At 39.3% G+C, this 23,396-nt stretch overlaps 1 protein-coding gene across 3 annotated transcripts in view; it reads left to right on the top strand.

Moving 5' to 3' along the window:
- The first annotated feature begins 67 nt into the window (after positions 1 to 67).
- NRIP1 (nuclear receptor interacting protein 1) overlaps positions 68 to 23,396 on the top strand; it is a 105,665-nt gene continuing 82,336 nt past the window's right edge. Inside the window, exons 1-2 of one of the 3 annotated variants that reach the window (XM_030915052.1) lie at positions 68 to 640; positions 22,430 to 22,511. The gene's annotated coding sequence lies outside the window, so the exon portion shown is untranslated. Of the gene's footprint in view, positions 641 to 1,437; positions 1,628 to 22,429; positions 22,512 to 23,396 lie in introns of those variants that run through there. The other 2 variants (XM_030915051.1, XM_030915053.1) reach the window with 2 other exon arrangements.

Genomic DNA, 23,396 nt, shown 5'->3' with positions numbered 1-23,396 from the left:
TGTAATAAGTGTTTTAACACAGGCATGCCATTTCAGAATTTCGGGTGAGACTAAGCTATACTTTAGCTTTTTTGTGTCAAGCAAAAACAATTTCAGCAACAACACTGGTTTCCCCTGGTAATTTTTTTCATGGCGAATTACTAAATGCTAGATGCTCAAGTCAAAAAGAAACCTGACATCTGGGGAGGTGTTGAGGGGGTGTTAATAGTTCTAGGGAGATGTTTGGGGAGCGCTGAGGATACGATTTTTAAAACAGCAAATACACGGATAAGGGGAAATTATGGTTTCGTATGACTCTCTCCTCCCTCCACTTTCTCGTTTCACCAGTCTGTAGCCCCCCCAATTTAAAGGCGGGTTCAGCGAGATTAGGCTGCAGGAAACCAAGAGGCTCCACCGCGCTGCCGCCCCGGCCTCGTGATGTAATTGTTATTTCTTATTCGGAGACTGAACCGAGGAGAGCTGCTGAAGAAGTGGCAGCCCTGCTCCTTTTGCCTTGTCTGGTTGGGTCAGATCCTTCCCGGGGACGATGTAGATTGGCTGACAGACTCCGCTGGAGACTTCGCAGTGACAAAGCAGCCGAGGATTAACCCTGCTCCTGGGTCCTACGTCTGTCCAGGGAGCTGAGCGGGGCGCTCCTCAGGTCTCCTTCCTAGTTTTCCTCCCGGAGTCGCTCCACATGAGGGCTGGGTGCCTACTACGTGCTGGGCGTGGGGTCAAAGTGACCCAGAGTTCGCGCCCGCGCCCCCCAAGATTAAAGCAGGACACACAGATTGCAAGGAGATAGAAATTGGGTAGGGGGTGAAAGGGGGCCCAGGGAGCGCGTGTTGTGGGGAGAAGGGGAGGAGGTAGACGTTTAAGGCGCCAGCACCCAGGCGGGGACCCTGGGGCGTCTGGGGTGCCCCGGTCCCCAGGCTCTGCCCAAACGGGAGCATTCGGCCTGGGTCCCGAGAACGCTTCCCCGGGTTCCCAGGAGGAGCTGTCCAGGCGTCTGCAGCGGTTGCGGGCGGCTGGACAGAGCTGGGAGCCCTGGGGACGGCGCGGGCGCGCCGAGCAGCCCCTCTCTTGGGGACGCCGTCCTTTCGCTGCCTCCGGGCCCTGCAGCCCCGTCTGAGCCACCCGGAGAGCAGGCGAGGAGGAAATCCACGAACCATAGGGGGCTCCGCAGCTCCCGCGAGCGGCCCGGACCCGCACGGCTTCCTCCTGACCGGCTGACAATGGGAGGGAGGGGGAGAAAAGGGTTAAGAAACTTGGCTGAAGAGCTGAATGGCGTGGGGCGGCGAGGGGAGGGACTGGGCCGCGGCGGACTCGGCGGCGGAGGGAGGAGCGCGGCTGCGGGCGGGCGGCGAGCGAGGCGCTCAAAGTCAGCCTCGCAGACATTGCAGCAGAGCCCCGAACTCGGGAGGCGGCGACGGAGGAGGCGGCGGCGAGGCGCAGGGACGATCCGGCCCCACGCCCGCCCGCCACCCGCGCGCGCCCGTCCACCCGTGGCCTCGCGTCCGCCGCTGCGCCGGGAGCGCCGCTGGTCGGAGGGAAGAGCTCGCCGGGGTGCCGGGCCAGGACGGGGCGGCAGGCGCCTTCGCGGACCGAGCCTGACGGAGCCGGAGGCTGGGAGCCGCGGCGGCCTGGGGTGAGTGACGGCCGCGGCCGGGGCGCCCAGAGTAGCGGCCGCCGGCGCTGCCGGAAACGGCCCCGGAGCGCGGCCCGCGTCGGCGCTGGCTTGGCGGGCAGGGCCGCGGGGGCGTCGGGGACAGCGCGGCCGGCCGCGGGCGCGCACGGGGCGGCTGGGAGGGCGCGTTTCCGGGGAAATCCTGCCTCTGCTGCCTGGTTCGAGTCTCCCCGGGTTCTCGCGGGGGGCCGGGGCGGCGGGCCGGCAAGTTGTGGAGTGGCCCCGGGTCGGCCCGCCAGTCCGTGCCAGTTCTGGGCAAGGGGGCGGCCGTCGCGTGGCCCTTGCGCGGGGTCGGACACGGGAGCTCGGGGGGCCGGGTCGGGGTTGCCCCTCGCTCGCCTGCCCTCTCGGTCCCGAACCCCGGGCACCGCTCGCGGCGCCGCTCTCGATCCTGCTGTCCAGCCGGATCCTGGGCGGCGCCTTTCGCCTGGTGCCTGCCTTCCGTGCTCGCTGGATGCCCGGCTGGGAAAGTGAATAGGAAAACGGACAGCTCGCCTGGCCCCCAACTGACCCCAGGCCCGCTCTGCCCGCATTCGCCGTTCCCCCCGGATGGCGTGGCTCACGGACCGGAGGCCTCAGCCATCATTTTACCAGGAGCCAGGGACAGGCTCCCATTTAGGGTGAGCCCGGTGGAAGTCCGGGAGGCTGCCCTTTCTCCCTTCTTCTGTGTCCACCTTACTACTATTGAATATTGTTTTATGAAGGTTTCCGTGGACGTATCCTGCAGACCCCTCACATCCCTTCCAAAGTAGTTTCCCAATTTTAATCAGGAGTTGGTGTTCAGTCTGAAGGAACAAAGGAACCAACTGTGTCTTAGAGGCAGACAGCCTGGGAGTCTGTGACACATGTTGATCTCTGAAGCATTCCAGGAGTTTCTACCTTTTATCACGTCAATAATTGGCTGCTGAAGGTAGTAAAAGAAGTACGGAATGATAAGCACTTTTGCTTTTTAAAAATATTTTTTAATGGCACATTTTACTTTGGGGAAAAAAGACGTTCTTAGGCACAAGGATTTTTAAAAACTCGGCTGGTGGAACTGAGTTGGAGTTTGTCTCTGGTATTGTAAATGATTACATGTGGGACTGTGAAGGAAATTGTGTCCTTAGAGGAAGAGAAGCCATCTGTAGGTGTCCATAGTAAAAATGGTTGTCGGTTATAGGTGATGAATGCTCTTTCTGTTTCTTGGGAAAATTTGTGAAGCAAGGGGCTTCGGTAATTCATTCTTTAAAGTTATGAATTGCATTGAATGCTTATTAGTGAATCATAGGTTTAGTAAGTGGGTGGCATTATTCAATGTTTAATCATCAGTTTTCCACCTTTGTTGAAGAGACAGTGAAATAATAGACTTTTTAAACAAGTGGTGTTTCATCTGCCTGGCCCCTAAGTGTCGGTTGCCGCCTGGTGTATGTTGAAGTGTTTTTCACCTTCCAAGTAAGTGAATTGCTCTGCTTTTGCCCAGCAGTTTGGTAATGTCGATAGGGTTTATTTGGTTCAGGGAGCACTGGCTTCATCACCTGTAGTAACTTTTTTTCTGCCTGCGCATAGTTCCTAGAGACAAAGAAGAAGAATCAATTAGTGGAACAGCTACTGCCCTGCAGGTTACAGGATTGGTTGCTCTAGTCTGTGTCATACGCTAGTGGAGAAAGACCTCTTTCCAAACTTACCCTAGGAAGTGCCCTAGGAGTGTGAGCAAAATACACATCAAAATATTAAAAAAAAAAAAAAAAAAAAAAAAAAAAAGGACTGTTAGTTGTTGATTTTATTCAAATGAGTTAGGTGAAAAAGCAGGTTTAATGCCTGTGGGAAGTTAGTTGAAAACCAGGTTTAATGCCTGTTTTACATGCATTTCCAAACTCTGCAGAACTTGGATTTTGCTAATTTTAACACCCTAAAATATTGTTAACTTTGCACTAAAGAAATGTGTGAAGAGACTAAAGGCTTTTCTGACTCTTGCAGTTGTAAGTGCAAAACATCATGATAAAAAATAACCTATACCACCACCTAGAGTCTGTTTGTTAGTTTATTGCTCATGAAGTTTGCTTAAATTGACATGTCTGTTATAGTTCTGATACAGTTGAAAATGATTAAGAAGTGCTAGCTTTCAAAAGGCCATCCAAGAGAACAATTATTTAAGTAATAAATAGCAAGTGCCAATTTAAATTATCCATGCCACCTTTAGAATGGAAAATTATGACATATCAAGTTGAGTGGGCTATTCTCCAAAAGATATTAATTCAAAAGATTTTGAAACGGAGTTTTCAGTTTGTGTGCCAAGGCAGTTGTGATTGCTTAAAGACTTCTGCATTTTCAGAGATTCAAGAACTCTTCCAAATCAGATGCCATTAGAACTTTTTGAAGTCCAGATGAAACAAAAGCAAAAATATAGGAGAGCATTATAACTACAGATATTCGGGAAATTCAGAAGTTGAGAGAACGCAGCCCATGGCAGAGTTGTGGTTCAGAGATAGGAAAAGTAAAATCAATGTGAATTAAAGTGATAATCTGTTTTGCTGGTAGTTTATATGTGGTAAAGCAGTCTATTAAATGAGAGACGTTAGGGAGGCAGCTTTGTTGCCATGTGGCTTATCACATTGTCCATGGAGGAAGTAATGTTCCTCCTTTAAGTGGTATAGCCTGAGAGAAAGATAACCTCCAAGATCTTTAATTAAATACTGGTTGAACAGAAAGAACTAGAGCACTGTATTAATTCTGTCAAACATCACTATTTTAGAACATTGAGGACAACTAAAAATGAATTAACGCATATCTGAAAGCAGAGTTTGATAGAAGGTGACAGATGAGGCAAAATATGCCAATCTAATGGAACAAATAAGATAAGGAGATATGCCATCCTTGACTCTAGAAAGATCAGAGGGAAGAAGATTATTGTTAATTGCACAGATTCTATTGCAGACCAGTGCTAGAAGACAGTGACATAGAAGTAATTTTACATCAGAGTGACTTAGGATATATGAAGTTAAAGGAATTTGGCTTTTCATTTTAAAACATGAAGAATGTAAGAAACTTAAAAGCTCATATTCTAATTGTTGTATGGGAAAAACTAATAGTTTGGTGTATCAGGTTAAAAGATAATTTTGCTCAGAATGAGTTTAAAATATCAAATTTTTGTCAAGGAAAGCATTATTCACTTTAAATTGTGATAGGGTCAGTTTTGCATTTGAGATTGCTTGATACAATTAGTTTTTAATGTAGGTTAATAAGAGAAGAGGAGTTCTAGTCTCTTCTCTACCCTTTCCCTCCCTCCCTTGCTTTCTTCCCCTTTTCTAAAATAAACAGCGTCTACATCTTTGGATATTTTCTTCTGTGAAAAGTGCCTTGGTTGCAGCTTTCCTTCTTGGCTGTGGTTGGGGTGAAGTTTCTTCACTCTCCTACTTTTCTCTTCTGCCCCTTCAGGTGACTGATACACAATTAGAGTGGGTTTTATTTTGCGTGTTTGTTTAATACTGATTTACTGTTACACGGATGAAGACTGGGAAAAAGCATTTATCATTCTAGCAAAGTCCTATATACCCATGTCTTCCAACTGGAGAAATATTTTCATTAAAATAATCTTGACAACTATTGAAAAGTCAAAAGAAAAATTTCAGCAAGATATGCTAGGGGGCTCGCAGGATGTATGAGTTTGAATCTGTGAACTAAAAAGATTCAAGTTGCATTTCCTTAAGTTGTTGTTTTTTCAGGGACTTTTGGGGGAGGGGGAAGGAGCAGGCTCCTCCTGTAATATTTAGATAACACAACAATTAGAGAAATGTAACACCAGTGTGGCTGCTAAGACTTGAGAAGGTAAAAAACCAGGAGTGTCAGATGATGAAACAGGCCATTGGAATGGAACTAAAGATTATGTCGAGAGGTTGGAATGAACAAAAAGTAAATGGAGGAGAGAGATCTAGTTTCTGTATCCTGTTTGCATCTGATGCTGAAGCAGAGGCATGAATTGCTGATGGTAATGGATTCTCTATTCCCTTTTATGAGGCCAGCAATATTATATAAATAGTGGTTGTTTGAGGGTGAAAAATGACAAGTTCCCTATTTGTGCATGTTCCCACTTTGTTTTGAATGTCTCTGAGATATCTCTAAAGTAGAGGATCAAAACTGGGTACCAGCATGGAATCGGGAGTTATACTTTGTTTGGAGGAAAATGAATTAATGTTAGATCACATTTTCTTTAATCTTTTAAGATCTGGAATTTTCCGAGGGTCTTCATCAACAGGGAAAACAGTGTTCTGAGTGCTAAAGTTTGCGTGGTGAACTGGATAATTATTTTATAGGATCTTTGATAAAGATAAACAATGTAAATAACTGCAGAAAGAATGCTTTATTTAAGCACATTACCTATGATTCATGGTAGGGGGAAAATAGAGACCACAGAAACTCCTGAAGTCTTATCAGGGTTTCTTTGCAAACTATTATATGGATGCCCATCTGTTGTTTTTTCTTGAAATTTAGTGTTCAGGTTGATGGATACTGAATGTATAGGATTCTGAAGATTGGAGTTTATTTAGAACAGAACTTTCCTTTTGTTTTAGTATGAGTTACAAAATGCAATTTTAATTTGTTGCAATAAATATACAAACTGAGATGAGTAGGAATTTATACTAACTTTTCTCACTGTTCTGGTATATACTCTATATCATGAACCTTGAAATTCAAATTGATCCCTACACTATCTTGCAAATATTACAAATGAAGCATTACAAAAGTTGTGGTATTTTAGCTTATCAAAATGCACCCGAAACATAAAATAGTTTTCCTTAAGTTCTTAAAACAGAAGAATAGGAAAGAGTTAAAAATAAATGTGATACATTGTATCATTATATTAGGATTTTGTTGAAATTAATACTTTGAATCATGCTAGGGATAAACACTTAGCCTAGAACTCTAAAAGTAGTATAATGTGAATCAGATTTAAAGAATTGAGAAGGCTGGCAACTTGAAAATAGAGGGAAAAAAAACACTCTTTGGGGTTATGAAAAAAAGGATCCTCTTAGTATTAAGATTTTTTAAAAAGCTATACACAATTTTAAGATAGATTGTTCTTGAAGATAATGGGGTGAATAATTACCTGCTAAACAAATTATGAGTCATATGATCCTTTTTTTGGTTGAAATAATTTCAAGAACTCCAGTATATGTTGCAACTTTGGCTAGAAAGGTGATTGTGACATCCATCAATTCATCCATTCTCCCCCTCTCCTTCCCTCCTTCCCTCCCTTCCTTCTGTCCACTTTCAATACATAGGGCTGGGTAGAAAAAATAAAAAAAATAAAAATAAACAGTTTTGTAAAACTTGATAATAGAATTATTTGACAGGGTTAATAGTTGTGTTTGAAATTCAGAGCTAGTATGGTTCACTCTCCCCAGAAAATAAAATTTTAACTTTTTACACCTCAGGGAATAAAAACTCTAAATTAAAACCCATCTTGCCTCTTTAACTTTGTGTCACTTAGCAAAAATATCTTTAAGGATGGAAAGAAGAGACCCCATGTGCCTTAAATTCCAAGTCACTGTGTGACTTAGCTCAGAGTTTCAATAAATATTAAACTAGAATCCTGCTGGGAATTTGAGTCATCAGCTTAAGCTACTCCTGGGACCAAGACAGCTCTGGTTGACCTGATGTTGGTGTTTATTCAGAGCTTTGGTGGAAAGGAGCCTCTCACCCTTGGACTTCTAATTAACAAAGTCATTTCTTAGTCACTTGTTAAGTGATAGAGCTACTCCTTGTTTTCAAGCCTGTAATTTGCTAAAGGATTGAGCACAACAGAGAAACTAAGGAGTTTGGAGCTTCTGCTGTTAGAAGTAGTCTGCTTTGATTATTTTACTTTTACTTTCTTATCTAACTATATGAGGGTACTAGGTAAAAGTCTGGTGATTTGCTTTAGATACTTAAGAGAAAAGCTTAGCTGTAGTCACATATAGTGACTAAGATGGCTTTCCTAATAGTTACATGTTTTTAATAGTTGAGTTTGCCTATACTCTTCATAACGTGCACATGTTAAATATGTTACTGCATTTAAAAAGCATTTCATTAGTAAGATGGGAAATTGTTTATGTACAATATTGAAATGAGAGTAGTAGTATAATGGAGTTTTTGGTAACTAGCAGGACATAATCAAAATTTGAGAATTAGAAGTTTGGAATGAAAAAGGGACTTCTCTCTTGAGGGATCTTTCTAGAAGTTGAGAGAGAGCAACTGTTTAACAGATTGTAATGGTTTCTGAAAAGCATGCTTTTCAAGATTTTTTTTTAAATTCCTGAATTTATGAGTTTATATTATAATAATCTATAATAGAGCAATAGATTTATACACTGGAAAAGAAACAAATTAAGGGAAGGAGAGAGTACACAATAACATGGAGGACATCAAGAAAATGTGTTTGGAAACGTGAAACTCTCCAAATGGGAAATAAGAAATATTCTCAAGAGAAATTAATCACAGTTGCAGTTTTTCTCCTAAAGGGACTGTTTGCACAATGGGTCATGTAGGCTCAGGTTTGATTTTTGAAAAACATATTAAAAAATAGTATTCCTGTTTTGTTCTTCCACGTTTATTTTTCGAGTTTAGGTTCTGCTACTAAATCAAGATGATACAGATAAAAGGAAAGCCCTTTTCTTTCCCCGGCAGCATCTGTTGAATAAGGGGTTAGATTTGATTTCTAAATTCTAAAATTCTAACTTTATAGCAGTATATGCTGTTTTTGACAGTGAACAGTAAAGATTTCAAGCCTGTGGTTTTAAAAGAAGAAGAGATGATTGGGTAGAAACTTGGAATATTAAGAAGTTGTTTAGTTACTTGCCTCTTGCCTTTTCCTGTTTTATTGGGAGGGGGAGCAGGGAAAGGAAGAGTGTTGAACTTTTTGGGGCAACCGTTTTGTGCCAGTCATTGTGCTGGAAGCTTTACACACATTTTGTCTTTTAATCCTTCCAATTCCGCTGTGACATCCAGGTATCATTTTCTCTAGTTTAGAGATAAGGAAACCTAGTCTGAGAAATGCAAGAGTAGTTAACTTGCCTGCGGGCACATGGCTAATTTCATTGATAATTTGATTTCCTTTAAGAATATACCATTGTTTGAAGAGAAAACCGGTTGCCATCTGATTTTCAGGAAGCCGTTAAAAAACCTTGCTCCCAACCTGGTAGCCACAAAATTCATGCAGCATTTTCAAACCTCATAGCCTGGATTCTGCAAGACCAGGCTCTCTGGGAAGGCACATTGTTGCCAGTCGATGATTCTGCAGCAGTTTATGCTAGTTCTCAAAGCGCTGATGTCCTGCTGCCTGCATTGCACTGGAGGGAAATGTAGTCACCAAGGGCTGCCGCACAGGCTCTTTTCCCTCCAATGCTAGCTGTTGTACTGCAGTGTTATTTGAGGCAGTGAAAGCAGCTATGTTTCTTGATATAATTCATTAAAATAGCTTGTCATGGTCTTAATCTGAGTGTTCCCAAGGCTAATTATGTTTGTCCACTTCAAGGAGCAGTTGTAGCAAATTCAGAACGGTAGCTCTTCCTGGTTGAAAAGTTACAACTCTTGACTACTAACAGTTCTTAACGTGATTTTTTTTTTTTTTTTTAATTACCCTATCTTCACTCACAACAATTTTGTTCAAGACTATGCTGTGCTGATAAACTGGTCTCTGAAATACAAAGAGGAAATTGACAATGCATTTGTGAAATGGAAGGAAGTGGAAGTAGAGAGATGAGGAGTAGTTGACTTTATTTTGAGAGTAGACTGGTCAGGAGGGAGATTGTTGAGTTGGTGAGCTTTGTGGCACATAGTACGTTTTTAAGTACATACTAGGTACGTGCTTTTATTGTTAAAGCCATAAGAAATTGAGTTATGAGCTTCTCCACCTCCTTTTACTTGCCTCATTTAAAATTTATGGAATTTTGAACCTAAAAGATTCAAGCTGAGTGGTTCCCTATATACTGAAAGGTATAGTCAAATTGAAACTATATTGGATACACAGGGATGAATAATAAGACTCGTAAACATAATATTTTCTACGGTGCTTTAGATTTTGAGTTGCCAAATAATGTTGGAAAAGCAAGAGATTTGTATAAAAGCTGCAAAGGAAACATTTTTTGCATCTATCTTTTGTTTAGAGAATGCATTATATTTTGGCCAAATAAGAAAAAAGAGAAATTGTGAAAGTCAACAATATGGGGGGAAGAATGGCTTCCTAAAGATCAGAATGAACTTATATTGTTTCCTTAACTGATCCATGCTTTTCTTAAAAAAAAAAAAAAAGAATTAAAATACAGTGAATCTATGTGATGCCAAATATAAGGATTGAAAACAGTCTTTTTTTAATTTACCATCTGATTCCTTTCCAATATCTGGATGTTTGCTATTATTGTGGCAAAACCTAAGGCAATGAATTGTTAACTATTGCTAAAAATCTGCTTTTATCTATCCTGGTAATTCTTGACTGACCTGAGTCAAAGTTACATTTTCTTTTTTCTTTTTTTTTTTAAATAACTTTGAATTTCTTTTGCTTGGGCTTTCACAAATTGAAGTGATTTCATAGAATCGTTAGATTTTTCAGGTTGGAAGAGAATTTGATAAAAGCTATGGCTGCTCTGGATTTAAGCATGCCTATCTTAGGGGCACCTTGTCCTCCCCCCATTTATCAAACAAGTTGGGTTTTAGATGCATCTTGTGTATGGAAGAGCACCCAGCTAGTGTAGACTATAAATAAAATAATGATAAAATGCTACCATTTAGTGCTTGTGTGCCTTTTTCTTTTCTCGTGGGTTTCCTCCTTTCTCTATTTTTGTTTCGTCTTTACTCTGTTTTCCTTTTTATTTCTTAATATCTCGTTCATCTTTTTTTTTTTTTTTTTTTTAATTGCCAGGGGATCCATGTGATACAATGGGGTAAACGATTACTTATCTTCCTGTAGTTTTTGTTATTGCCATTAAGTTATAATGTCCAAAACAGTTACTGTCTGCTTTTACGGAGGAAGAAATTGAGTCCTTAAGAATTTAAAGACATTTTGAAAGTCATTCAGCTAGCAGTTGGGTGGACCTAGGATGACCAGTCAAATCTTGATTTATTTCACACTTTTTTGTTTATTTTTGTCAAAGCAGTCTCAGAAGGAGGGGTTCGTGTCCCAGGTGGTAAGGAATAGTTAATAACCTTTGGTGATGGATCCTGCAGTAAAATCCAAGCTAACCCCAAGAAGGGATCTATAATAATAAGAACTAGGTCTTGAGACGTGGAATGAGAAATGGCTGGCTGCCTCACTTTTGTTCTAGTACCTTATTTTCTTCTCATGGTCTTCGTAGAAGTCTTAGGATTTGTTGAATATTCTAGTACTTGAAATGTAATTTCCAGGCTGAGAATTAAAAAACACAAAGAGTACAGTTATGTACATGTTAATACAGTGGCATTGTTTTACATGTTACATACATTTGGAATTCTATTTAAAAAGAAATAGGGAGACTTGTTGTTTATTTGTAGATGAACAAAGCCAGATACCTTTAGTTGACCAGAGCACTCACAGGCCAGCTCTACTTTTTACTGATGAGTAGTCTTCCGACACCATTAACAGAGGTGATTGGGTCTGTTGGTTCAACTGGAAATGTATTTCAAAGGTTATGGACCCCATTCCTCTATTCTCTTGAGAAAGGTAACAAATAAGATAAGGGGGCACTGTGTGGACCAGTGGTGATAATGTGCCATGAACCAAGTGCACATTGGTCTACACTCCTAGAAAAGAGAGCAGGAGAGAAGAAATCTATATGTAGACCTTTTCATGGACCACACACCGGCCATGCTCCTGACCTTGGTGAAACAAATTGGAAAGGAATATTCTCCCTCATGGTACAGTGGGCAAGGGAGTTTGTAGGCTTAACTTCTGTCCCCAAGCCTCTAACAAGATGAGATCTTCTTTCACGGTTTTGTGTACACCCTGATTGTAAAAGTTAAACTTGTGTTATAGCTGTTTTCCTTGGTAGAACTCCATGAATAGGAGCTTATTCATCAGTGTACTGTTGGTCCTGTAAGTGTCTGGCACACAGAAGGATGTCTGTAAGCATTTGTTGAATTGAACTGTACCAGTCCCAACCATTGGCAAAATTTGGCTCACTTGGGTCAGCGGTAGGACCTTTATGTATTTATGCATAGCAACTGTTAATTATTATGTATAACTTATGAATAATGGAAGCTCTTCTACGTTTTTTCTTTAGTCCATTTAAATTAGGACTTTTAAAAGGAATGATAGTTTTTTCCTTAAAATTTATTATCTTCTTTCCAGGCATACTAATTATGAGGGAAAAAGTGAACCTGACTGTTAGTGACATTATGATTAATTGGTACTTGAAATAATTTGTTTTGTAATACTACATTTCTGCAGTAATACATAAATTATAATATATTAGAAAACATGTTTAGCAAAATTTTTGGGGACAACATTTTTTTTGTAAGGAAATGAATAATAATATTTCTAGAGCATTCTAGGCAGTTTCCTTAGCATCACTTCCAGTAGTCAGAAGGACCCCCCAGCTGGGCACACTTAACTGCATTGGATTTGATGGCTTGGGAAGATGGAAATCTTAACATTTCACATATAGAGTTAATTTTGGTGAGCAGTAACCTTAAAAGTTAAGAGGGTGTCAAGAACAATTGATGATTCAGAATTTGGTAAGTTATAGGATTAAGCAGTATATGATGCCCTTTTGTATTTTAAAAATTAGGATTTGCTCTTCACTAAAGGTGAATTTCCTGACTCTTATAACACCATGATATTCAACTTCATTAATAACTGCTGGTAAGAGACAGAAAATAAAATTATTTTGAAATGGAGCTCAGAGATTTCTAGATGAGAAATTTATTTTAAAATGCTAATAAAAATAAATGAATTATAAGGATATATATTTATAACATTGATTTTTAACAGATGCTCTTAAAATAACTTTAACCTAGTTTCTTGCTTTGTGAAGGCAAAGTTTTTTTTTTTTTTTTTTTTTTTTTTTTTTTTTTTTTTTTTTTTTTTTTTAAAGCAAAGGTAACTTTATGAGTGTTTGACAGTATATTTCTTTTGGCTTACATGTCTGTGTATTCACCTGCTTGTAAATCATAGCAAAAAGGAACAAGCTTAGTGGACTAATGTATGAAGTAAAAGGGCAGAAAAATGAGCACATTTACTATTTATGCACTGTGTTCTACTGTGTGCTTTCCACCAGTGCTTACTTATCCTGAGTTCCTGAACAACTTTTCCTTCATTGTTCATTAGTGTCAGTCGGTATGTTATAGAAATGCATGAATTTCTCTACATTAATTGTGAGTGTGAATTTCCCACCATTGGTTTCCTCAGCAGACACCCAAACTTAATTTCTGTTTCATGAACTAAAAGTTGTAGGTAAGGCATAATGTCTGATTGAAATTAACACTATTATCCTTTGCAGTGAAAAGGGTGAATAAAACTAAAGTTGCTGGTAGTTGCCCCGATACAAGTGTTTGCTTAGCTTTGACCGTACATTGATCTGTTGATTTTACGTTTTACACTTCCATGGGTATTCTTCCCGATAATGCCAAGGAATGCTTTCCCTTGCAGGCATCATTCTAATAACACAAACACATTCACTTTGAATTTTAAACTCTTTTTCTCTTTTTTTCCTCCTTTAATAAATTATCTCATTGAGATTATTCATTGTTTTGGCAGCACTCTAAATGATCTTGCTTTTGCAAAATCATTGTTTATTCTGTTTAATGGCATGTTACTTTAAACCTGTAAAGTTTAGGGTTGCTAAAGGCAAAAGCTGACAATATTTGTGAATATTGAGAACAGGTAAAAATGGACCTTTGGGCAGTCAGCAAAAGTAAAATTAAACTCTGATTTTAAATCTTTTGAAAATCTAAAATTAATATGGATTTCTTCACACCAATCAGAAATTCAAATTTTGTTTTATGTTACTGATCTTTAAGTTGTTTAAAGTGTCACAGTGAGGGCGGTAAAAACATTTTTTTCTAATTGTATGAAGTTAATGAAAGGAAAAGTAACAGTATACATCACTATGGTAAAACTAAAATATCTTTAATGATAGCATGTTAGTTTGGACTACATTTTGTTTTATTTTACAGTGAAATGGAAAGTGTTTTGGTTCTGTTTTTTGGAATTCTGGTAAATGTGAACAGCAATTCGTATGCATATAGGTGTAAAAAAGACATATTTGAAAAGATATGCTGCATGAATTTGTCCGGTGAGGATAAGTAGCAAGTTGTAATTGCTTTCTGTAGTTTAAGCCCTTGGCTGTATTAATACTTCAGTGAAGTATCGGGGAAAAATAGTGGTTGTACATACTACCTTGTGAGTGTTGCAGGATTTAGTAGTTCTCAGTGACCATTGTTACTTTTAAAAAGGAAAAAAGAAAAATAGTGAGGGGATAGGACAGGAAGTTTCGATGTGTGGGAGGGGAAAGGAATCATTACTTCTCAACTACTGAAGTCACAGTTTTATTTTGTTTTAGACCTCTTTGCATAGCATATTCTAGAGGATGTTGAAAGATAATAATTTGTTGTGAAAATGTTAGTGTCCTTAACACACTTCCGGGTGGTTTAACTATTATTCAGAAACACCATGGAGATTAAAGAATTGGAACTAGGGATTAGATAGGTTTTAGTGAGGCTTTGCCATGGAAAAGCTATGAAATGGGTGAGTCATTTAACGTCTCCTTGCTTCAGTATCAGTGTTACTTTGAAAGTGAGGTTTTAGTTTCGAATGTATTGAGTATCAGGGTGAATAGAACTTAGGGCTGGGAGGATGTCCCTTATGATTTTTTGAGCTTGGCATTTAATATTTTACAGCAAAGTTTTTAGCTTAACATAATTGAACTTGTACTAGATAGGGTTAATAGGCTAGAACAAAAGGTCAAAGCATAAGGCATTAGGCTTAATTAAGGGAGAGCAGGAGTGGCAGGAGTGTGTGACAGTTAAATGGGTTTCCCACAAACTAATGTCGGTGACAGTGCAACCATGCCTCAACTTAAGTGGGTTATTTTGTGCAAAGGGCAGCAGTGATTAGCAGTTTGACATGCCAGACACTTCTGGCCAATCCCATCTGTTTTAGAGGTTAAAAAAGCACACCTTTATGAGCTGATGGATTGATTTGTGTGCCCGTCTGGTAAAGATTAGAAGTCCAAGGCCAATGCAGTAAATGTCAGTTATAGAATATTATCCTTTCTTGGTTGGCTCATTGTTTTAACCGTCAACTGTTTTATAATGGGGGAGAACTGCTGTTTATGGAGTTGAATGCAAGATAGGTGGGGGAACAGGTGAGGGAGGAAGAAAAACATTTCCTAGATGGACTTGTGAATTAACATATTCTGTAGCAGGTGTTCACATTTTAAATGGAGTGTTTTTGACCTGTTCCTTACAGTTTCAGACACATTGTTCTTTTCTGAGTGTTATCTGAGCAACACTGCCAGTCCAGGATTTAATTTTGCATACAGAATTGGTAGGTTTGTTTATTTAGGTACCTCTTTTTAAAGGTGTAATGATTTTTTATTGACCTCCTGAACAAGGGAAAATAAAATGAAAATAACACACACACACACACGCACACACACGCGCGCACAGACACAGAGTTCTGTGTTCTTTTATGTGGTCAGTCAGGTGCATGTGAAAAGGAGACATGGGAGAGGCTCAGGAAAACAAAGTTTATTGTACTCATGAGTTCTTGGAGGCACAGCCTGACGTTCAGGGCCACATGAGAAAGCCCCAGCATTGGTCCAGGAGCTAGGAGAGAGACCAGGCTGCAGCCGTTTCTGGAGTATCTGTGGGAAAGGCAAGGCAGGGCAGGTAACCAAGTTTAGGATTAGCTGCTTTGCATTTGCTGTAGGTAAATGCTACTGCTACTACTACTAAGAAGCTATAGGTGTATAATAATAATAGCTTTGAATAAGTTATAGGTATACAAGCTCTGAACTGTAAGAGTGGTCCCTAGTTTGCCTGGTAGATACCAGGCAGCGGAATATTGCCTCCTAGATGTGTGGGCCAGGTGGAGGAGGTAGGCTGTGGATTGGTCAGTCTGCATGTGAAAGGCGTGCTGAGTCCTTTGCCTTTTCTAAGCATTGGCTGGCCCCTGGAGGGGCAATCTCTTCCCAGCCAGAAAGGAGTCAAAGCCATCATAATATACGGAAAACAAGAAACGTAAACAATACACACATGTGTACTTGCTTTAAGGGTAGGATGTACTGTGGTCACGTGAATCCACAGTGAGAGTGGTAAGAACATTTTTTTCTAATTGTATGAAGTAAATGGAAGGAAAAATAACAGTATGTTTGAACTTAGACTCTAACCTATTCATTGAAAGCTGTTAAGTGCGATGCCATTAATGTAGTTCATTTTCAGTTCTGGATTGTAGCTCATTTAAAGATACACAAATACTAGGTTGTGGTTATAGAAATTGGCTCCAACATATTCTGATATTCAAGGAAAGGAAAGATCCCAATATTATGTGTATGAAATCTTCAGATATTGTCCTCATAATCAATGAACTTAGGAACGTATAGCATTGATTCATTCTTTTGGGATAGGCAGAGAGAGAATGTTTGAGGAAAGCAAAAGTTATCTTAACAGAAGATTATATTCTTTCTGAGGTTTAAGTTCAAATAGAAATGTAGCCAAGAACATTGAAGATACATTGGAAGGTTCTGATTGGGGTCAATAGCTTATTCTTGTCAAAGAATGTGAACCATTAATTGCCTGTTACCTAGTTACACAGATTATATATTTCATGTCTGTCCCTGAATTGTTTCTTACAGAAAGAAAATTAAAATACCCAGATGTGGTCACTGAAAGTTATATGTAGACAGTAATAGTAGTTAGTATTTTATTATATATGTATATGCATTTATTTTAAAACTAAGCTAATCCAAAGTGAATTGGCTTAACTTAAAAAAAGATTGAGAAATTTTATTTCTTATTTACAAAGGACAAAGTGACATCATGTATTGAAGTTTATATAGGAATATGTTAATTAAATATGTGTCCATCCTTGTGTTCTTTGTGGAGTAGCATCACTTGAAATGATTTGGATCTAATATAGATTTACGTGAAAAAAGTTTTGCCCTTCTCTGTAGGGAGAGAAGGTGAAGAAGCATAAATTTTATAATATCATTGCTTCTCTTTCATTAAATCATTTGTAAGTTGCAAAAGATTGGCTTGCGTAGTGTAAAAGTGCTTGGATAGTAAATTAAATGTGAGAGATTTACCTGATGTAATGGGTGGAAACTGCTTAAATAAATCTTTTGGTGATGTTGTATTAAACCTGAGACAAATACTTCACATTCTGCATATGTGCTAATATTATAAATATTTAAAAGGTACCCTAAATCCTATTCTTTTGAGTTCCTTCCCTTTTCTCCAGTAACTTCAAGTGCCAGTAGTACCTAGTTTGTGTTACAATTCCTTTTTACAAAGCTAAAGGGAAATATTTTGTAGGGTTATCTTTTTTGTGTGTGTGTTTTGATATACTCTTGAGGTTTTGGAGAATACACATTATCCCCTGTAATCTATGCTCGTTAATCTTTCAATCTATTGTACCTCTTTTCTTTTATTAATATGGTATTATTGGATTTGAGACATGTAAACTGTGCTTCTCTAAGCAAATTAGTTGAATATATTCTTGTTTAGGCTATAAAAAATGAAAGCAGGAACTCAACATGCTTGGCCTTCTGTGTTTTAAATTCTTGTCCTAAAACTATAGCTTTGTAACCTGAATATTAGGTGTTAGAAATTTTACAAGACAATGGAAAAATAATGGCCCTATATTGTATTTTGATTCTAAATGCTATTAGGGTGTAGAATTGTGCTTTACCTCTATTTAGGCAGATTAATTTTAAGAAGAAAACCATAATATATAATGGACTGAAATATATATTTTAATGTTATTTATATATTTGTAAAATGAATATGTGTGTGTGTGTGTGTGTGTGTGTGTGTGTGTGTATTTGTGTGATATATTTTAAATGGAGATGTCTGCACCTGTTGATTGCATTAAGTATTTAGTATCCCCTAATGAAGGATGGAAAAGGTGCTGCCACACTGTCTAAGTGGATCATTTCTCCTTGGTAAATTACATGCATTCTACTTTTTTGTATTCTGTGACCTTGCAGTCAGTGACTTCAGCCCAGAATAGTTTCAAAGTCATGTAAATGAATGCAATTAAGGTATTGCCTATCATCTTACATAGTTCAGATGGAACCTTATTGGATAGAGAGGTTTATTTGCTTTATGAGAAAGGTCAAAATAAAGTTAAATTTTATTACATAAAATGATTTGGTAATGTTTTTATTTAGCTCCTGAAAAAGTAATGTCCTAATAGGAAATGATAATGCTTTTTTTTTTTTTTTTTTTCTTAATCACCTGGAGGTCTCTTCAGGTTCTGTTTGTTTTTGTCTGATAATTATAAACTCTATCTTGAGGAGATGCCTTCTGTCAACTAAGATTTTGGAACATGCTGCCCGTAGTTACGATTCCAGGTATCTTTGACTTATACACATAGGTGACATACCCTGTTAATGATGTAGGATAGCTTTGGTGTTGCTGGTGTGTAGGCATACTTCCTTTCATTGTGCTTCACTTTGTTGCTCTTTGAAGATAATTTTATTTTTTACAAATTGAAGGTTTGTGGCAGCCCTGCGTTGAGCAAGTACCATTTTCTCAACAGCATGTTTTCACTTTGTGTCCTTGTGGTCACGTTTTGATAATTCTCACAATATTTAAAACGTTTTCATATATTATATAAGTCACGGTGATCTGTAATCAGTGATCTTTGGTGTTACTATTGTGATTGTTTTAGGGTACCAAGAACTGTGCCCATATCAGTCGGCGAACTTAATTGTTAAGTGTGGTCTGACTGCTTTACAGACTGGCCGTTCCCCCATCTCATCTCCCTTTCCTTGGGATTCCCTGTTCCTTGAGATACAACAGTATTGAAATTAGGCCATTTAATAACCCTATAATGGCTTCTAAGTATTTAAGTGCAAGGAAAAGTTTTAGGTCTCTTACTTTAAATCAAGAGCTAGAAAAGATTAAGCTTAGTGAGGAAGGCATGTCAAAAGCCAAGCTCGTCTGAAAGCTAGGCCTCTTGTGCCAGTTGACCAAGTTGTGAATGTAAAAGGAAAAGTTTAAAGGAAATTAAAAGTGCTACTCCAGTGAACACATGAATGATAAGAACACAAAGCAGCCTGATGTAGCTTGGCTGTGTCCCCACCCAAATCTCACCTTGAATTGTAGTTGCTATACTCACAATGTGTCCTGGGAGGGACCCAGTGGAGGTAATTGAATCATGGGGGCAGTTAACCCTGTGCTGTTCTCGTGATAGTGAGTTCTCACGAGATCTGGTGGTTTTATTTTATTTTATTTATTTATTTATTTTTGAGACGGAGCCTCTTGCTCTGTTGCCCAGGCTGGAGTACAGTGGTACGATCTGGGCTCACTGCAAGCTCCGCCTCGCGGGTTGACGCCATTCTCCCCTCAGCCTCCTGAGTAGCTGGGACTGCAGGAGCCCGCCACCACGCCTGGCTAATTTTTTGATTTTTAGTAGAGATGGGGTTTCACCGTATTAGCCAGGATGGTCTCGATCTCCCAACCTCGTGATTTGCCCGCCTTGGCCTCCCAAAGTGCTGGGATTACAGGTGTGAGCCACCGCGCCCGGCCGAGATCTGATGGTTTTATAAGAGGCTTTTCCCCCTTTGCTCGGCATTTATCCTTCCTGCTGCCTTGTGAAGAAGGTGCCTTGCTTTCCCCTCACCTTCTGCCATGATTGTAAGTTTCCTGAGACTTCCCCAACAATGCGGAACTGTGAGTCAATTAAACCTCTTTCCTTTATAAATTACCTTGTCTCGGGCATTTTTTTCATACAGTGTGAGAACAGACTAACAGACAGCCTTATTGCTAATATGGAGAATATTTTAGTAGTCTGCATAGAAAATCAAAACAGCCGTAACATTCCCTTAAGCCAAAACCTAATCCAGAGCAGGGTCCTTGCTCTCTTTAATTCCACAAAGGCTGAGGGGAGATGAACAAACTGCAGAAGAAAAGTTGGAAGCTAGCAGAGGTTTGTTCATGAAGTTTAAGGATAGAAGCTGCCTGGATAACATTAAAGTGCAAGATGAAGCAGCTAATGCTGATGTAGAAGCTACAGCAAGCTTCCAGAAGATCTAGGTAAGATCACTGATGAAGATGTCTACATTAAACAGCAGATTTTCAGTGTAAATGAAACAGCCTTCTGTTGGATGAATATGCCATCTAGGACTTTAATAGCTAGAGAGGAGAAATCAATGCCTGACCTCAAAACCTCAAAGGACAAACTGACTTTCTTGTTAGTGGATTATACAGCTGGTGACTTGAAGTGGAAACCAATGTTTGGCCATTCCAAAAATCCTAAGCCCCTTAAGAATTGTACTAAATCTCCTCTACCTATGCTATATAAATGGAAGAAAAAGCATGGATGACAGAACATCTGTTTACAGCATGGTTTGCTGAATGTTTTAGGCCCCCTATTGAGACCAACTGCTCAGAAAAAAAAAAAAAAAGAAAAAGATTCCTATCAACATATTACTGCTTATTGACTGTGTACCTGGTCACTCAAGAGCTCTGATGGAGATGCACAAGGAAGTCAATGTTCATTTTCATGGCTGTTAATACAGCATCTGTTCTGTAGCCTGTGGATCAAGGAGTAAATTCAACTTTCAAGTCTTACCATTGAAGAAATACATCTTGTAAAGCTATAGTTGCCATAGGTAGTGATTCCTCTGATGGATCTGGGCAAAGGCAATTGTAAACCCTCTGAAAAGGATTCACCATTCTAGATGCCGTTGAGAATATTTGTGATTAATGGAAGGAGGTCAAAATATTAACATTAATAGGAGTTTGAAAGAAGCTGCTTCCACCCCTTATGGATAACTTTGGTGGGTTCTACTCCTGATTGAAGATACTGTGTGAACATTGTTGAAATAACAACAAAGGATATAGAATATCATGTAAACTTAATTGATAAAGTAGTGGCAGGGTTTGAGAGGATTGACTCCCATCTTGAAAGATGTTCTACTGTGGGTAAAATGCTAACAGGCCAATGGACAGTGAAGCTACTGGTGATAAGGGAGGTACCATGCAAACTCCCTGATACCACCATAGCAGCATTCCATTTCTATCAGACACGCCACTTAGATCTGACTTAAACTTCTAGAACTCTCAATTCCTAGCCTATAACCTGTGATCAGTTCTCAAGGATTATAGCTTTGAATAAAAATAAATCTGTAAACCTGAATTCTAACCTCCCAAAATAGCTCTTTTTCATTTCATTTCATTTTACTGGGGGCCCTTCAATCTTCTTAAAACCACATAAAGGTAACAAATTTCTTAGAGTGATACTTCCCCGACATCCTAACCAAGCAGGCTCTTCACCACTATACCTGTAGGTCACTTAGTCTGTATCTTGCTTATTGTTATTCTGCCTGTGTCTGTGAACCCTCAATACCCCACATGGTGCAAGGTATACAGCTGATATTCATAGAGCCTTAATCAATTAACATGCCAGGCTTAAGTAAAAATAATATCATAAAAGAGAAGACGGTAGTTTTAGATGGACCAACTGCAGTGAAAAATATACACCTTTAATTACTGCTACACACACGTACACACTCTCTCTCATCCACTCATTCACTGTCAGTTCTTCATCACTAAGACTACTCCAGTATCTATTTCAATGCTCTCCTAATCACCCCGGCCCAGACAATCATCTTGGCTGGGTGGTAGGTGTCCTTTCTAGCCAGATGAGTTGGGACTCTGGTGTCGCTGTCTGACATCCTATACCAACCAGCATGGTACTCAGGCACTGTCCATTGGCCTGTTGACCAAAATAAAGTTTCTTAAATGTTAAATTGTTTGCTCCATCCCTTGCTGGCCAAAAACTTTGATCCACTCTTTTGTTTCTGGTAGTATGAACTTTTCCACGTCAGTGTCATTCTGTATCTAGTATGGTTCTAATTCTGAGTTTAACATTTTCTGTTCCTAGTGGTACAGAAAAGAAATGAGGTGTTTCAAACTGTGCAGTGACTGTTAAATAATTCTAATACTTTTTCTCCCAGAAGCCTTGACTGAAATTCCTCTTTATCTTTGACATTAACTTTTTACATCGTCGACAATAGGGACAATCTTTACAGTAAAATAAACACAGATGGGTATTTGGCCGGGTGTGATGGCTCACGCCTGTAATCCCAGCACTTTGGGAGGCTGAGGCGGCCAGATCACCTGAGGTCAGGAGTTTGAGACCGGCCTGGCCAACATGACAAAAACTCATCTCTACTAAAAATACAAAAATTAGCTGGGCGTGGTGCTGGGCACCTGTAATCCCAGCTACTTGGGAAACTGAGGTGGGAGAATTGCTTGGACCTGGAAGGCAGAGGTTGCAGTGAGCTGAGATCACGCCACTGCACTCCAGCCTGGGTGACAGAAGGAGACTCCACTTCAAAAAAAAAAAAAAAAAAAAAAAAAAAAAATGGGTAGTGTATTTTGGCAAATAATTCTGTAATGAATGTTGTTCTGTTACATGTGGTCTACAACTGTGTCCAAAGAAAGCATGATGTATCATGAAGAATATGAATACTTTTTTTTACCTTGTAATAAATCTTTTTGTTGTTTTTTGAGATGATTTAGTTAGTAATTAAAATTCCATTGTAAAACAACTCTTTGAGATAAGGTGCACTTGAAGTAACACTTATTTCTCTTAATTTTCAGGAAGTGTTTGGATTGTGAGCTATTTCAGAACTCTGTTCTCAGGACTCATTATTTTAACATTTGGGAGAAACACAGCCAGAAGGTATTGTCTTTTGTCTCATTGCCCCACTTTTTAAAATGTTATCAAGCCTTTCCAGTTGTAGAAAAGTAAGACTGTTATGTCACATTTTGTTATTTTTCTTTAATTTTTAGATATTGGTAAACTACTTTGCCATTTGTCACAAAGAAGTTTTTATTTCAATTTTGGTAAATCAAAATGTTGTGTAATCGAATAAAACGTCTGGTTTAGAGTAAACCAGTTTTACCTATTTTAAACACGAGGTATTTACATTTTACCTTACTAGTATAGAACTATTTTAAAGAATATCTTGATTTGAAAATGAGATACATAAAGTTCCTTTTTACCTAAGACAGTGTGAAGTATACCTGAAACATTCAGGCAGTCTTAAAATTCTTCCTGCCTATGACAGCTCTACCTTCTAGTGTAGGGATCAGCTGCCATCTGCATTTGGATCAGTCTATCATCAGGGTCCATGGACAGACTCAGCCAGGCCACCTGGTTTTGCCTCTGAAAATCCATTTGCTAAGTTCCCTCTTTGCATGATCATTTGTGGATAGATTGGAACAGCATAATAATTTATCTGCTTGTAGACCCAGAGTGTCAGGACATGCTATGTATTACTAGGAAGGAAGGTTATGTTAAAATCATCTTTTGAGAAACGTACTCATTTTGTGCTTTGTCTTATCTTAGTCCATTTGAGCTACTGTAACAAATACCATAGATGAGAGGCTTATAAACCACAGAAGTTTATTTCTCACAGTTCTGGAGGCTGAGAAGTCCAAGACCAAGGTGCCAGCAGATTTAATGTCTAGTAAGGGCCTGTTCCTCATAGATGGCTGACTTCTTGCCATAACCTCACATGGGTGGAGGTGGTCAGAGGATTCTTGGGACCTCTTTTATGAACTA

Source organism: Rhinopithecus roxellana, chromosome 13 (assembly GCF_007565055.1).
Source record: "Rhinopithecus roxellana isolate Shanxi Qingling chromosome 13, ASM756505v1, whole genome shotgun sequence".
Taxonomy (NCBI): domain Eukaryota; kingdom Metazoa; phylum Chordata; class Mammalia; order Primates; family Cercopithecidae; genus Rhinopithecus; species Rhinopithecus roxellana.
The sequence above is the reverse complement of the archived record's forward strand: the minus strand, read 5'-3'. Positions and strand labels throughout refer to the sequence as shown.